This window comes from Lactuca sativa, chromosome 8 (assembly GCF_002870075.4).
Source record: "Lactuca sativa cultivar Salinas chromosome 8, Lsat_Salinas_v11, whole genome shotgun sequence".
NCBI classification, from domain to species: Eukaryota; Viridiplantae; Streptophyta; class Magnoliopsida; order Asterales; family Asteraceae; genus Lactuca; species Lactuca sativa.
The window spans coordinates 5919959-5937500 of record NC_056630.2 but is presented as its reverse complement, the minus strand read 5'-3'; the positions used below and the strand labels follow the sequence as shown (position 1 = coordinate 5937500).

The 17542-nt window shown below is 36.4% G+C and overlaps 1 long non-coding RNA gene across 2 annotated transcripts in view; it reads right to left on the bottom strand.

The window, feature by feature from the left end:
• The window catches only part of LOC111903399 (uncharacterized), a 2398-nt gene extending 45 nt beyond the window's left edge, over positions 1 to 2353 (bottom strand). Inside the window, exons 1-4 of one of the 2 annotated variants that reach the window (XR_006186424.2) lie at positions 1424 to 2353; positions 1294 to 1318; positions 641 to 1200; positions 1 to 114 (exon numbers count right to left, since the gene is read on the bottom strand). The exon at positions 1 to 114 is cut by the window's left edge and continues 45 nt beyond it. This is a non-coding gene — a long non-coding RNA (uncharacterized LOC111903399). Of the gene's footprint in view, positions 115 to 640; positions 1319 to 1423 lie in introns of both variants that reach the window. The other variant, XR_002854144.3, reaches the window with a different exon arrangement.
• Between the last annotated feature and the right edge of the window lie 15189 nt (positions 2354 to 17542).

Genomic DNA, 17542 nt, shown 5'->3' with positions numbered 1-17542 from the left:
AAGATTTTCTTACAAATAACCCCATTAGTTTGATAATTACTATTCGTTCCCCAGTCATGTTCTTGTCGGTCATGTTTATGTTTGTTTCTTAGGACAACCGTTTGTCACTTCAACCTGTTAAAATCATAAAGAATATATTAAAAAACAATAAATTTTGGTTAGAAGGGAACTATCTTCTAATGAGTAATATCTCAGGTATGCCAAGTAATTAAAAAAAAAATTAACTAAGAAAAGGTTTAGTTAAAGATAATGAAATTTGCAACTAATTAAAGCATTGTAGTTTGGAAGCAGTATAATTTTAAAACATTCACCCAATTATAGCATTGTACTTTCAAAGTACAATGCTTTAATAAGAAAATATCTACAATAAAGTTATAAAAAATAGTGTTAATGCAACATAATGCAATATTAAGCGTATGACCACCCCTATTACAATTTTCTTTTATTTTTTCTCGAATATATAGATGTTTAATGGCAAACATCTCTTTGAATATAGGGTGTGTAAAACATTTATATAAAAAATAAGAGTACAAGATTTTGATATGATAAAACCCAAATGAAACCACTAAACAAAAAGAGTTTTTTTTTGGAACAACCACTGAACCACTAAATGAAAGAGTTAGTTGATCAAGGCTATTACCTGTTGGTTGAAGCCACAACCACAATTCTTTAGTCAACACCACACCACACCATATTTCTCCTCTCCTTTCACATAATACCAAAAAAATCAACAAATAATATAATTGTCTCCAGGAGCTAAAAAAAAAAAAAAATTCTTATTATTGGAATAAATGTGAACTGTATAATATAAATAAAAATCAACAAATAACCTAATTGTCTCTAGGAGCCGGAAAACAAAAAAAAAATCTTATTATTGGAATAAATGTGAACTTTATTGTATAAAGCCCAAGAGATACCCCAAACCCATCCGGCTAAAACATACACCAAATATAATAAATAGCACCACATGAAAGAACTACACCATACCAAACATTACTCAAAGAGATCAGTCAAAAAGATATAAATTCAAAGTTAGTAATCTTGTATGTATGCATACAGAGCATACATACAAGATTAAATCCATAAATTGTAGCAAAATATAAATAATCGTTACACTGTCAATTGTAAATCTCACAGAGTTTTAAATGTTCACATGAGCCCCTGTTTTGTATCCATTAAAATGATCATCGGTGTAAATATCTATACACAAGTACAATCACATAAATCGCTATTTATTCATGATAGAGAGAAATAGAAACAAAGAGAAAGAGTTTCAAGAAAGAGGATTCTTACAAGCATCCCATGAACCGTACAGGACCTGTAGACAAGGATATGGGATAGGGAGGAAGGGGAGAAAGACTATGAGAATATTAAAATGGGTCTAATTATAAGCACTACAAATCTTAAACTGAAACATCATTACCTTTCTCAAATAAGCCCTAAATCAGCGGTCATCGTTGTGTTGAAAGAGAAAAGCATCGGCATTTTTAGATGACTTTATCTCCCTGGATCTATTACCAAGAAATTGTGTGGGTATGACGGTTCTATACAGAGAGTGGTGGGGGTCTAGGGTTTTCAGAGAGAGAAGAAGAGCCTGAGAAGGTTAGGACCGCCATGTACATTTTAGAAGTAGTAGGTGGAGCGATTGCCATAAATTATACATGAGGTTGGAGCTTCTAAAATTGAAATTAATGTTAAATGATGAGAGAACCCGATAGAGAGATGGAGGAACGCCGTGAAAGATTGTGCAGAGAGAGCGAGATTAGTGTTTAGGCATTTTTTTAGAGAGAGACGGAGAGGGAGAGAGCTGTGTTAGTGGTTCAGTGGTGGCGTTGCAGGGTTGAATGATGGTGGTGAGTGGTCTTAGAGTTTTTCAATTGATGGAGGAACACAAGGAATGATTTCAGCAAAGGAGATGAAGAGCCTGATATAAAGGAAGATGAACCAGAACCTAAAGATTTTTGTCGGGATCTACGACTTAAAGGCAACTTAGCACGGATCAAAGGGTTGCATCAAAAGAACCTCGAGAGATACGGAAGCATATGCATTGTATTATTCTACTTTCAGCTAGAAGTTTTCGTTGATGGCAGTGGAAGCTCGATGGTGGTGGTGGTTGTTGTTGGCTGACGGTGATGTTTAGGGTATGTGGGAGACCGTTTGGTGGTTGGTGCTTCTTGGTGAATTGGTTTTCAGGCGGTGGTGGTTGACAGAGGTTGGAGATGGCGTGAGTGGTTGTGATGGTGAAGATCTCCGGTCAATTGATTGTGGAGGGGAGGCTGATGAAATTGGAGGATCGTAAAATATAGGAGAGAGTTCCAGGATAAAGGAGTCAAGGAGATATGGCCGAGATTAAGGGGAGTTTGGTTTTGATAATTCCATTAAATCACGGGGCTTGATAAGAACTCAACTCAATGCCTTGACTTTTTCAGTATTGTAAACAATGCAATTAGACTTGTACCACTTAAAATTAAGCATTTGACTAAAAATGCTTTATAAGGTAATATATATATATATATATATATATATATATATATATATATATATATATATATATATATATATATATATATATATATATATAAAAGGGTTGGTGAACAAGAAGCTTTTGAAAATATAAATTTGACTACAAGTTTTTTCTGGTTTAACATGATTACCACATCTTTTTTCGATTTTGCATTTACCTCCCTTAAAAGATGGATTTTACATTTACCTTTTTTACCAATTCACCCTGAACCGCCTATGTTGCCCAATCAATTATCTGCTTCCACCGCCTTCTTCTACAACTTTCATCTACACATGGCACCGTTCGTTTCAAGAGTTATCGCCTCTCTCATCATTATCTGTCTGTCTCTCCCGACGTTCTTCCGATAAGCACCTGCCTACGGCCTGTCATCGCCTTCCTCCGGTCTTTTCCTTCTCTTTTTGTGCAACGCAATGACTTCCGTTGTCTGTCTACAAATTGTTGAATCGCTAACTACCGTCTCCTTTGACGGCTTGCGGTTTTGATTTCTTCCTTTGACGTTTTCTGGTCTTCATCATTCACTTGTAATTCCTTTGATGGGTTCCGATTTTGATTGTTTTGTACAAAGATTGAGGCGATGATGAGCTTTTTTAGTGAAAAAAATTTGCATCATCAACCATGGGTGAACTTGAAAGCCGTATTTTGGCAAGGCAACTCGGAAGGCATATTGTGACATCCCCATTTTTCACGGCCATAAAAGACCGATTTTGTTTATGCTTTATAAAAATCAGAGTACTTCTTTTAATAAACATGTTGCATAATTTGTTCCCAGAAAAACACGATAAATACGTTATTAAAACATTTTCGAAGAAACATGTTTTATTCATTTTAAAACGTTTGGGATGTCATCGTCAATACAGAAACATAAGCATAAACGGAACTTACATTTATTTACACTAGTGATCTACATCTCTTTAATCTCTCAGTGTAATGTGACTTCATATCAACACTTGTGATATAAATAAACTGAGTGGGTCATGTTGGGAAACCTAGTGAGTACATAGGGTTTTCAATCCACACTAATATAATTATTATGTTTAAACAATCAAACAATCAACCTAATTACCCATCCCCATTATCTTCTTTAGTCTTAAGGATCTACCCTAAGAATCAGCTATTTCTCGTTCATTCATTCCTAAGGATCATCCTAAGGAATCGGCACAAAGTCCATCGTTGCCACAGTTTACACAACGGGCACTAAGTCTGCATAGTTGTCAGGGTTTAGGCATCAAGTCTACATGATCACTAAGGTTTAGGTATCAAGTCTGCATGATCACCAGGGTTTAGTCATCAAGTCTGGATGATCACCAAGGTTTAGGCATCAAGTCTGCATGATCACCTAGGTTTACAGTACACCGGGTGAACACATCGTTCACAACACCTACAGGTTGCAAGCCTGCTAGTGTTCCACTGGACTGTCTAGAATAGTCCGTGGTTGTCATCCATACTCTGCTGAATGACGGGGTCATCGTTTAGGAAAAGGCTTCTCACATCATCCACCTCTCACCCTCACCTCGTGGTCTATAACACCTCTCAACTCATCATCCAACTCATATTCCATCTATTACATCTACCCATGTTTTACCCCAATATTATCGTAGATATAAAATACATATACAGTTTAAATCATTTAAAACATGTATAAAATCGTTCATCCAGCATAGACAACAAGTATTCAGATAATATGCACACATAGCACGTAATTTATATAAAATACTTCATATCTATATGTATGATGAAAGGGACCATGCACTCACCTGGTAAGGTGGTGAGTCGACACCCGGACAACACTTCGTTTCTCTTAAAATAATTATTCCTTGACGAAACCTAGTATCATTACCACTAGAGTTTAGTCTAACATTTGACGAGACTAATTAATAGTCTAACTATTATTACTATTATATAAGCGTTAAGAAACACTCTTATATAACTCATAATAATAGCCCAAATACTCATTATAAGTTCCTAATAACGTTACTATATTAAAACATAAGCTATACTAAAGATAGGGTAGGCATAGCTCACTTACAGCGGGTTTTTCGCAAAAACCGGGCTTCGCTGGAGCAGCGTTCCCGAGCCGAAAGGCTCTTTTATCGGGACTCTGGGAGCCTCGGGGCTTCCTTCGGGTGCTAGGGGGTTTACCTAGGCTTTTAGGGGGGGGGGGGGGGGGGTTAGGGGGCTAGAGAGAGAGAGAGAGAGTCTTGAGAGAGAAAGAATAGCTTGGGAAGGTGTGAAGAATGAGGGAACCCGGCACCTCTATTTATAGGGGTGCTGACTGATGGACTCGCCGAGTAGGAGGACCTACTCACTGAGTTGGGGCATGTGGAAGCCTTCTGGTGGTGCCACGTGTCCAATTCTGGTGGTGCTACGTCACCCCCTATCGCGTATCAGCCTTCAAACTTAGAAAAATCATAACTCTCGCATACGAGCCTCGTTTTCGATGTTTTTTTTCAACGCGTAGGTAAAATCAAGATCTACAACTTTCATTTAGACTATGTTGGCTAATTCTCGACCGATCTCAAATTTAATAGTATGAGGCGTTTAGATTGTTAAATGACCGCGAAGAATTCGTAACTCCTTCATACGGACTCTGTTTTCATCTATCTTTTTACCGTTGAGTTCCTATTAATGAGATATTAAGCTCTCATTTAGTTCGCGTAAGCCAAAAACCGCTCGAACTAAAATTCGAGTTTCGGACCGTGCACTACTAAGCCGAATCTTAGAAAAATCATAACTTCCTCATACGAAGTCAGATTTGGGCGTTCTTTTTATGGATGTTCTCCGTTTAATGTATACTACAAATTTGGTTTATATTACTAAGGTTAAAAAGTCCTCCAACGTAAATTCACTATTTACGTCTCCCGGTGCCGTCCCGGTTTTGCCGAAAAACTTCGACGAGCCATAACTTCTTTGTTATAACTCGGATTTCGGCGTTCTTTATATGTACGGAGCCCTTGAGACATATTCTACAACTTGGTTAAGATTATTTATTCTAAATAATCTTTTGTCGAAAAGTCGTTTTTGACTCCTATTATCTCTAAATTGACTAGCCCGTATCTACGGGCGTTACACATATCCGATTGGAATATGCAACCGGTGTTTGCAGCCATACCATCTTTCATCCCCCTTTTTCTGAGCCTCCTCTCACTGAAAATTACTGTCGTATTTTTTATTTGGGCTTTCACCTAAAGCTGAATTCTGTTTTTATGATTTTCGATTTTCAAATTTCTGGTGGTTTCTTTGGTTACACCATATGAAACAGGTAAACACATTCACATCCCTATCCTTTAGTCTAAAATTCCCTTTTGTTTGATTTTTGAAAACTCTGTGATTGACATGTAAACAAAACATGGTAAACTAAATTACGTACAAAGAGTGTCTGATAAAAATTTCTGAATGAAACATGATATCATGGAATACGACTTTTCATTGATAATTAGGTCAATTGATTTAGATTACGGATTTTTGTAGCCATTTATGGACATTGGATCTGTTTTTTTAGTCAATTGATAACTCAATCAATTGATTTTGATTATTGGATTTCGTAGTCACTGATTTTTGTAGTTTTAAAATCAGTGCATCTTTGTTTCATTAGTCGAACAAGTAAAACTGAATTTAATTTCTATGTCCTTTTATAATCGATTAGATTTGTTATTTTAGGTTAGTAATAATTTTTAATCACTGATTAGTAACAAGTAATATTTGAATTGTGGAAATTGAAATATGTTTTACTTTTGTGATTGTTATGTAGTATTTCATTATTTTCTCCTGATACTCTAATATTCAGTGGAATTTTATGGAAACATGGATTTTTTGGCATGAATTTCTGATTTACATATAAAAAAACTATAACAAAAAACTTACTCAAATCTTTTTATAATTCTTGTTGCAAAAGTTATTCCACACTAAATAATTTTTCTCACTAGTAATAATCTTATTCTTGAAAATTTTGGTTTTTTATATAAACATTTGTATATTAATATTTTCTCTGGTTTAAAGTTAAAATTGGTATTATGTAACACCCCGTTTATTAAATGAATAAATAGATAAAGTTGATAAATGTATAGAAGCCCTAAAATGAATAATATTTGAGCGAGGCGTTAGTTTCGAGGAGTTAAAAGTCATAATTACAGAAGTCAAGGTGCGTTTGGTAAAATTGGATTAAAGTTGAAAATATATTATGAAGGCAGGGGCTAAACTGTAAGTGTTGGATTCAATTTGAGAATAATTTATGGAAACAGGGGCTAAGGAGTAAATTTTGGACTTCATTGGAAGCGATGTTAGATGGTTGGGGTTAAAAGAGTAATTTATGAACTTAAATTGAAAAGACTTTTGGAGTCTGGGACTAAAAGGGTAAATTCTGGATTTGAATTGAAAAAGGTTTTAAGAGGAGGGACTAATGTTAATATATTAGACACATGTTTAGATGGGACACGGGTTTAAACCCGATACCCTTCCATCCCTATCATTTTAATGATACAACAACCCTAACCCTATCCTTATGAAGCTGCCGCCATGCATGCCCCTTCCAGCCGCCACCATCTTCGTTGCTCCGATCAGACCAAGCCGCTTAGCGGCCATCATGCCATTGAAGCGCTACCAACGAAACCTGCTGCCGGAGACGTTGTGTACCATTGGAAGATTACCGAGAATGATGGAAGGGAACCGAGAAAGATGAAGCTCAAGCTGTGAACGTCGGGAAGGCCCTCGGTAAGCTTAAACCATGACCTATCACTGTGTGTGATGGTTGTGGGTATCGTCAGCCGTTGGATCGCCGTCGCTGGTGCTGTTGACGACGCCATGACAGTATGTTGCCCCCTATCCGCCGCTGTTAGAGCCTTACGACCACCGAGGATCGACGCCATCGTCCCACTGCTACGTTGTTGCTGCTGTGGTGAAACGCTAGTAGCCGCCGCCATTGCCGATATGGTTGCTGCTCCGCCAATGCCGCCTCTCCATGGTTCTGCCGTCGCCAACCGCCACCGGGAGGGTGGCTGGATCTGTTGGCAAGCAAGAAAGTGTATGGGTGTTTGTCTGTTGTAAGGTGTGTGGTGTTTGGTGTGTTTATGTTGGCCGGAAAGCCACTGCCGCCACGAGCCACCGCCTGCCACCACTAGAGTGGCTGTGTGTGTGTGATTAGTTTAGTTTAGTGTGTGTATGTGAGGTTAATCGGGTTTTGGCTTGTAAAATGTAATAAGCTTTGAATAATGAAAATAATAATAACCACCACCGTGAGGTGGTGGCCGCCGCCGTGAGCCGCCATTGACCACCGCTACCTGGGGTGGTAGTGGGTGATGCCCCGCTAGCAAACCCTAATTGACCTAGCAAAAACCCTAATGGGCTTACGGATTAATTTTGGGCCTAATGGGTCGTGTTTGGGTGAAAAACCCTAAATAGGGTTTAGAAAACCCTAATTATGAGCATTGGGCCTTATACCTATTGGACCCACTTTTGGGCCATTGGGATTGGAGTGTGTATTAAGCCCAAGTCACTCCATATCACTTATCTAGTAGAGTAAAGGACTTGATGGATTAAGTCCTTAATGGGTTAAGTAAGAAACACTTAACCCTAGTTATCATTTTATGTGAAACCCTAATTTCACTTGGGCTTTGTGTTGGGCCATCCAAGAAAAAGCAAATGGACTAGAATAATTTATTGGGCTTTAGGGTAAGGTCCATATGAAGGATTAGGCCCAATTTGGAAAATTGGGCCATAGATGGGCCTAGATGGTTGTGTGATATTGGGCCCTTAGAATGAGACATGTTGGACTAGACTGATCAATTGGGCCTTGAGGGAAGTCCATGTAGAGGCTTGGGCCTAGTTTGGAAAATTGGGCCATATGTTAGGCTTTGATCCCTAGCTGACTTTGGGCCTATGGATTTGGGCCTTGGGCTTGGGTAAGCCAAGCTAGGGGTAATGTAGTAATTATCCAAGTATGTATTTATAGTATGTGTTAGAACCCAATTATTAATTGGGTGTCATTTTGGTGTTGACAGTTTGGGAATCTGTCATCCAGCAGCTAGGGTTGAGTCTGGGGGACTTCAGTAATATGAGAATTGTGTCTACGGGACTGCAGCAGTGTGAGGTGAGTTTCCTTCCAGTAGGAACGGGTCTACGGCCACAATGTTGGCCCATTTAGTTAGCAGTAGTTCCAGACTTCAGTCTGATGCAGTAGTTCAGTATGCTTGGTGTCTTTATGATAAATACATGGTATGAGTTATGTGTTCCGGACTATGGTCCGGTGCAATATGCAGTATATGTGTTCATCTTGTATGCTATGATTATGTTATGCTATGTTCAGTTAGTTCCGGACCTCGGTCCGATGCAGTAGTTAGGGTGCTTGATGTCTTTGTGATTTAAGCATGTTTTGTGTTATGTGTTCCGGACTCTGTTCCGATGCAGTATGCAGTATATGTGTTCATGCTAGTTGACATGTTATGCTATGTTATGATTCAGTGAGTTCCGGACTTCGGTCCGATGCAGTTAGTTCCGAACTTTGGTCTGATGCAAGGGACAAGGTCCCAGTTAGTTCCGGACTTCGGTACGATGCAGTTAGTTCCGGACTTCAGTCCGATGCAGTTTTCGGACTTCGGTCCGATGCAGAGGGCAAGGCCCTGGTCAGCTTCTGGACTGCGGTTCGATGCAGTTTCCAGACTTCAGTCCGATGCAGTGGGCAAGGACCAATATTTGTTTATATGTTATTGTATGGTATGTGGTAGTTTGGGGGAGCTCACTAAGCTTCGTGCTTACAGTTTTAGTTTTGGTTTCAGGTACTTAGTTTTCAAAAGAGGAGCTCGGGAAGATTGCAGTGCACACACCATTTGTTCAACCTGGGATGTTTATACTCTGATATACTTGACAGTTGTTATGATATTTTGAGATACATTGCTTATGATATTTATATGAGGTTTATCGACTATGGTTTTTATTATTAAATTAAACGAAACTTTCAGACTGTGTTTTTGGGATGTTTTGTTGGATTAGTGTCTAAGTCCATAACTATTTTGGTATGTACTTGACCCGATGGTGCATGGTCCTTTTGGGTTGCCTTCACCAAAGCAACTTGATTGGAGACATAAATAAAGAGAGAGGTTATTATGATTTATTAATATGTTATAAGAATAATATATTAAAGGAGAAATCATATTTGTTTAATTAATATTGGTCAATAATTAATTAAGAATTAATTTTGTGATCAAGTGTAATTAATTAAACTAGAGGGGCTGAATTGTAATTATGTGATAGTTGCAAAATAGGGCAATGGTTATCCTTGTTAAAGGATGGACGAATTGAAGGATAAGGATATCCTTAAAATCGTCCAAGGTCCAAGAGATAGGGATTTTCAAGGCTTATCTTATGGTTGCTTGATGGGCAAGTAACTAGATAAGGATAAGGACTGAAACCCTAATCCCAACCCTATATAAAGAGCCCTAAGGCCTTAGGATTTCATACACTTGATCCCTAGAGCATCTAAGGACGAATTTCTACCTCTCTCCTCTCTCTTTATACCTTCTCCACTTGCTTATGGTGTTTGTAAGCCATTAGAGGAGTGACACTTGTGACTCTAAGCCTTCCAAAGTCAATTCAAGGAGGAATTGGGATTGTTATTGCTACATAACAATCAAGGTGATATCATAAACCCATTTATATGTTAATATCGATTTCCCATATGCTAGAATTAGGGTTTATAGCCTTGGATAACTTGCATGTACAATAGAAAAACCTAGATCCAAGCATTAGGGTTTGTATGAGCACATAGGATGTCTTATGACCTAAACCCTTCAGTGGTATCAGAGCCTAGACTGGTTTCAATTGTATTGATGCATTACATGTTCAAAAAATTCAATTTTTTGGTTTCTGGAGGCTGGACTCGCCGAGTCTATAGCTGAACTCGCCGAGTCCATGCAGACTCGACGAGTCCAAGCTTGACTCGACGATTCAACTCGTCAGATGGAGCATATCTCGGGATTTCTTGCTGTTTTTGCTTTGGGATAGTTACCTTATCATATTAGATCAATATAAATCCGATTTTAAGATATATTTAACTATATTCTTGATCTAATTGAAGATATTTATCAATTAATAAAATATTTGTTTCCTTATGTGATAATTGATTAATTATTTTGATTAAATTGGTAAATTGTTTTGCAAGAAATCATTAAATAAATCAAATATGGATAATTATGTGATTAATTGTTAATTTAGATTATTTGTTATTTGATCCTTATTGTTATGAAAAGTTTCATATTTTCCCCTTTAGGTTTTATAGTTTAAATTTGAACCCAATAGTTTTGGTGTTTTGAAATTTAAATAGTTAAAACCCTAATGTTTTGAAAAAGGTTTCAAAACTTGCCCTCAAGTTTTGGAATTTAAATTTTGATTAATTGTTTAATTTTGATGTATATTTAAATTCTAAACCCTAATATTTGAAATGTTTCAAAACTTGTCCTCAAGTTTTGGACTTTAAAAGTTGATTAAAAGTTTAATTAGGAATGTTAAATTCTAAAACTCTAGTATAGTTTTGAAAAAGTTCAAATCACACCCTTATGGTTTTATTAATTAATTAAGGTGTATAATTAAAAGAGGTTTAATAAATCCATAAAGTTTTTGGTTTAAAATTTAATTGAATTAAAAGTATAATTGTTAAATTTGACCACCTAATATTTTAAAAGTGTAAAATACACCCTATACTATATATAACATTAAAAGTCTAACATTATATATATATGTATGAGTAAAAGTCAGTCTTACCGTTAGTAGGCCTCATTCACGAAGCTAGTCTGTAAGGGGTGTTTAAGGAAATTGCCTATAAAATGGCGATTGAATGGGTATCCACTCTTACCCACCGCACTCTTGACTAGTGGAGGGTCGTTAGCCGAACGGGTAGGATAAGACAAATCCTTCCGTTATAAGTATAATAAAGTACAAAAGTAACTAAATGTTTTACAAATTCCCAATCTTAGTTACTTAGGCAAAAGTAAATTGATGCAATTTCATGAAATTACACTTTGTGCCCTTGCAAAGACGTTAGTGGAGCGTGTGTGGTTAACCGGCACACTAAATGGTTCTAAGCAAAGGTAGCAAAGGGTGACTCAATGTTTGTCATAGTTCGGTGGAGCGTGTGTGGTTTACCGGCACATCGAATAGGTGACTGTAACATGTGAGGGCACCATGTAAGTTTGCATGGTTATTCACACCCGCTTTGTGATCCTCGGCATCCCAGTCACAAACTAGAGGGGTATGTCGAGATTTAAACATGCCATTGAAAGTTCAATGAATCTCAAAGGATCTAGGAGTTTTCATAGATTTAAAACTTAAATTTCTTTTTCGTTTTTCGTGGTGGAAATTAGTGAATCGTCATTCACTTACCTTCAAATATTCTGCAATTAGGGTTACGGCATCCCTCTCCCGAGTTGTAGAATATTGTGTTGGGTCCTGGCCTTAGTATTTCATTTGGGTGATTTACTAAGGACTCAATCTATCAAATAACTTGAATTTGTTTTTCTCCCATTTTGTAGATGTCAAAGTTCGACAACTATGGTTTTCCAAAATCCCGTGGAACAAGCTTTCCACATGAAGATGGTATTCCACAATTCAATCGAGGAACAAGAAATCATGCTTCACTTCCTCCTCCTCCTCCTATTGTTCTCCCCAACCCACAAGATCGAAGAATTGAAAGGTTCAATATCACTAAAGCCCTATTGGAAATGAAACATGAAGATGGTAAACCCGTGTGTGCCCACGTTCTAGGAATGAAATCACACATTGATAGGTTGATAATGTTGGGTGTGTCATTCCTAGATGAGTTGGCTGTGAATTGGGTTTTGCAGTCACTTCCTGAATCATATAATGAGTTCAAAAGAAAGTATTATATGATGGATCATGACAACAACCTCATTGATTTGTTGCTGCTGAATCAGAAATGATTTGGCGAAGCAATGGAGCGTATTTGTTGGGAAAGTCAACCGACCATGCTTTCGAGGACGTTCTAGGAGAACCGACCTGCGTTTGCTGCCAAAAGAAAGGGCGTTGGATACAAGTCTGTCCAAAGAGCCTGAAGATTTAAGAAGATGGGAGAGTCAAAGAGTATGGCTGCGCTTCAGGTAAAATCCACTAACTCCATTAAGTTCCTATTCATTAATTCTTAATACATAATGTAATAAGATTGCATTTGAATGTTTTACAGGATCGATGAAAATAAAGGAAGCTTGGTGAAAGAGCAAGATGAATCTAATCACAAGGAATGGATCTTGATCGCATGGACTTGAAAATTAGATTTTGAGCTTAGATAGTTATGATAGAGTTGTTAGAAGTTTTTCTTTTGAAATACATAGTTTTCAATGGATTTTGCATTGTAAGGACAAATGTTTTCCGCTGCTTTTATAAATAAAATAAATTTCCGTTTGACTTATTTATTTATTTGTTTATTTCCTTGCAATGAAATCGTTATGAAAATTGGTGTTTGCATATTTCTGCAACAAATGGATATGATTCTTATTTATGGTGTTTATGGAAAAGTCGAGAATTTACCAAATAGGGAGAGTTTCTCATCGCCCAAGTTTCAATTGGACAGAAATTTGGAATCATGCAACTTGGTTGCACGATGAATGAGAAATTTCATATTTTGGAAATTAGACTAATTCATTGACAAAGTGTCAAGTGAAGGACTAGGAGATCGAGCACACAAAGTTGCGTGTTGATCAAGTCCACCATAAGAGTAACAAATATATTTGTCTTGATTTACTAAAGGTTTAGTAAATATGATTATACTTACAAGATTAAGTGTAATTCTGAATTGATTAAAAAGGGTTAAATCAATAGCAGAACGAATAAGAAGAATCAAGTAGGCAGAAAGATAAAAGTTTCTCCATTCTAAGAAGAAGGGAGAGTACCTTTTATGCTTTATGATAGGTCTTAATGATTAAGAACCATATCTCAATTGATCCTCTAAGTGAGTCTTAGTACAATTGTATGTCTAAGAAGAGGAATCAAGAATTGAAGAAATGGTTAAATCAATAAGTCAATCATACTTCATTCCAATAACAAGTCTTAAAGTTAAGATTGTGACATCGAGTGAAAAAGTAAGGTTTATAACATTCATAAAATGTGGAAAGTTGTGATATCTTGGATAAGACATAGACCAACTAGGACCAATTTATGAAGAGTTTTGATAAAAGCTACACTAACTCTTGAATATTTGTTTGTTAAGAAATGTTTTGACAAGAGAATCTTATATGTCAAGGAGTTAGTGGGAGTCTTAATGGTCTTGAAAGGTTTCAAGAACAAATCAAATAAACCTCATCAATCATCACTAGCACACGAGTTGAGGTTTACAACCTATCGTGTTGACATTATTTTGTTTCTGTGCCAATCCAATCGAGTTAATTATGCATGTGAGTTCTATGAGTTCTCATTTTGAATGCATAAAAGGCAAAGCACCTTAATCAATGAAAGGTACATTGATAGGAAAGGGTGAGCTGCTAAACTACTTGCAAGACATGGTGGGCAACTGTGCTACCATAAGGCAAGAAATCAAGATTAAGAAAGTTCGATCCATATGAGTTTGAATTTGTCATAAATTTTGGTTTTAACAAATTCACATGGATAGGAACACATACACCGTTTAAATCTAAGTGTCATAAGATTTCCTCATTCATGAAAATGATTTTGAGGAAATGCTTTCACTAAGAAAGATTTTAAGAAGATAGTGATTGTAAAATTGCATTCTCGAATTCAATTATGATTATGGTATCCCTTTCCATAATTTGAATTGTGAGGTTTGGCAATTGTTTACACACACATATGAACTATCTAAGGCAAAGGTGTATAAGTTTAAGAGGCCTTGATAAAAGATTATCAAAACATTAAGTATTAGAAACATGGACTTAAGAAATTCAATAGGTATTGTTTTTCTGAAAGTTAAGATGTTTATGAATACATGTCGAAGCTAGTGGGAGCATAAGTGTTATGTTTTATAGTAATCATCATGATAGTGGGAGCATAAAAGTTATGATTGTATGATTATTATGGAACGTATTGCAAGTTGGCAATATTAATTATAAAAAACAAGAGTTATACCTTGCAAAGTTGTAAGGGTTGTAAAGTTGTTTTGCTATAATTAAGGGAGAGAATATTATGCTTCATTTCAAATCTAAAGGCTTAGGTTGAGAAATGTTAACAAATTTAGTCAAGGGTACATAGTGTGTTCTTAAAATTTTGATTATGATTACGGCATTCCTCTTCACAATTCGAATTTTGAGAACATAGCAAATAAAACATTATGCGTCGTGTCCCATACGCTTCGGGTATAGGATCGATTGCAAATGATTTAATGTTTGACCATTCTAAAATTTTCCAAATGTCGAGCGCATTTAGAGGGAAAAGGGACTAGAATTGGTTTTGACTAAAATAATTAAACAACTATCAAAGGACAATCCAAAGTTCGACGAGGATTGGTCGCTTGTGAGTAGTTGGAAGTATAGTATTAGAAAGTATGTAAATGTTTCCATATTGGATGGACCATATCGATATCATTACGAATAGATAAGACTCTATTAAGAATGAGTTGTCATATGGAAAATATGGAAATGTGTCCATATTGGGAATTTAATATTGAAAATCTATGTCTAGATTAGAAACTTTTATGCAAGGGATGTTCAAAGGAATGTACTTTGAGTGAGAGACATCATATCTAAGGATTTGTCTTGTAATAATCTCCGTTAGAGAACTTTGTAATATCATTGGCAATAGTCTTTGTGACTTTGGTGCAGTGACATTATGAAATGATCGTTGCATAGAATGTTAGAATCTAGCATATTCTATAAGTGGTAAGAATTTGATATTCTTACACTTATGAAAAAGGATCTGGAGTTGTGAAATGAGAATGATTGGAAATGTGTTCAATTTGATCTATTTCACAAAGTAAGAACCATAGGTAAACATTGTGTGCATGCTAAGAGCATGGGACAAGTGTAATAATTCAAGTAAGAAGTTGATTACCCGAAACGACAAATAATGAGTAATCGGTATGGTGATAAATAAAAGGAGTTTTATTTATACTCAAAGGTTTGAGGCCATATGAGATTAGTATTATTCTTGTGTTTCACATTTGCATGTTTTGACTTCCAAAATAATTGAGTTTATTAAGAATAATCGAATTATTCAAACGGGCCACAGGCGTTCATATGTTGGAAGTAGATATGAATGAAGACTGTCGTGAATTGGTGTGTGGATTGTCTAAAAGAGTATTAGACATAAGCAAATGTTTGCTGCAACGTTCATGAGTGCTTATGAATATGATTTGAGCATTGGATTAAACCCAGGCTCACTTGGATCACTCCATGGATTGTATCACGAGTGATTGGTGAGACGATAACATCTTATATTCTTGAAACCGAGATGTGTGAGTTGTATCTTGCAAATCGGTTGCACATTGATAATATGTAAACGCACTAGTAACTTGGTGTTATAAAACATATTGTTGTGTGTGATTTGGTTAGTAAGTGCAGGCAAGCATTGTATAAAAGTTTATCCGTTCCTTTTATCCAAAGTAGGATAAAAGCTATATCTTTGGGCCCCTCGATGATTTAGTGATGACAAACGTAAATGCTCGGCCGAGCTAGGGCTAATTTGATTTGTTCAATTATTCAGTCGTCATAAATCGGGAATCGAGATATAGTACAAAGAGAATGATTTGAAATCATATCTCATATGATATCTAGAATGGAGGAATATATGATCCCTTATCTAAGGACACGCGTATCTGATATGATCAGAGTTGACAGCGACTTTGGAAAGATACGATTGCAGATCAGGATCTGAAGTCATACGCATAATAGTTTTTAGACTTATCCAAGTGGGAGACTGTTGGATTAGTGTCTAAGTCCATAACTATTTTGGTATGTACTTGACCCGATGGTGCACGGTCCTTTTGGGTTGCCTTCACCAAAGCAACTTGATTGGAGAAATAAATAAAGAGAGAGGTTATTATGATTTATTAATATGTTATAAGAATAATATATTAAAGGAGAAATCATATTTTTTTAATTAATATTGGTCAATAATTAATTAAGAATTAATTTTGTGATCAAGTGTAATTAATTAAACTAGAGGGGCTGAATTGTAATTATGTGATAGTTGCAAAATAGGGCAATGGTTATCCTTGTTAAAGGATGGAAGAATTCAAGGATAAGGATATCCTTAAAATCGTCCAAGGTCCAAGAGATAGGGATTTTCAAGGCTTATCTTATGGTCGCTTGATGGGCAAGTAACTAGATAAGGATAAGGACTGAAACCCTAATCCCAACCCTATATAAAGACCCCTAAGGCCTTAGGATTTCGTACACTTGTTCCCTAGAGCATCTAAGGACGAATTTCTACCTCTCTCCTCTCTCTTTATACCTTCCCCACTTGCTTATGGTGTTTGTAAGCCATTAGAGGAGTGACACTTGTGACTGTAAGCCTTCCAAAGTCAATTCAAGGAGGAATTGGGATTGTTATTGCTACATAACAATCAAGGTAATATCATAAACCCATTTATATGTTAATATCGATTTCCCATATGCTAGAATTAGGGTTTATAGCATTGGATAACTTGCATGTACAATAGAGAAACCTAGATCCAAGCATTAGGGTTTATATGAGCACATAGGATGTCTTATGACCTAAACCCATCATGTTTCAAGTTGGTATCAGAGCCTTGGTTTGAGGGATTCAGGCGCACTCCCGAGTGTGTCTGAACTCAAACTAAGAAAGTGGTAAAAAGTTTTTAAAAAGAAAAGAGTTTCAGAAAAGCAAAAAGAATTTATAGAAAGAAAAGAACTTTGAAAAGAGAAAAAGGGTGTGGTGCATGCAATCAGCCGAGCTCAAGTAAGTAAGTACTCCCAAATTACCCATACAAGTTCATGTTATGTTTATCAGTTCCAGTCTCAGTAGAACAACATGTTATAATAGGACTAAGGATCTAGGAGGATGCCTTATGTTCCTGCCATATGTGTTTCGGTTTTATGAGAATTGCATGCT